Here is a 226-nt window from a genome sequence, read left to right as displayed (position 1 = left end):
GAATCCAGAGGGAAAAACCTCGGGATGAGGGGTGAGAAAAGCAAAATCAAGCTGGTTCCACCGGAATCCAGAGGGAAAAACCTCGGGATGAGGGGTGAGAAAAGCAAAATCAAGCTGGTTCCACCAGAATCCAGAGGGAAAAACCTCGGGATGAGGGGTGAGAAAAGCAAAATCAAGCTGGTTCCACCGGAATCCAGAGGGAAAAACCTCGGGATGAGGGTGAGAA

This window comes from Corapipo altera, unplaced genomic scaffold, assembly GCF_003945725.1.
Source record: "Corapipo altera isolate COAL_440 unplaced genomic scaffold, ASM394572v1 200, whole genome shotgun sequence".
NCBI lineage: Eukaryota > Metazoa > Chordata > Aves > Passeriformes > Pipridae > Corapipo > Corapipo altera.
The sequence above is the reverse complement of the archived record's forward strand: the minus strand, read 5'-3'. Positions refer to the sequence as shown.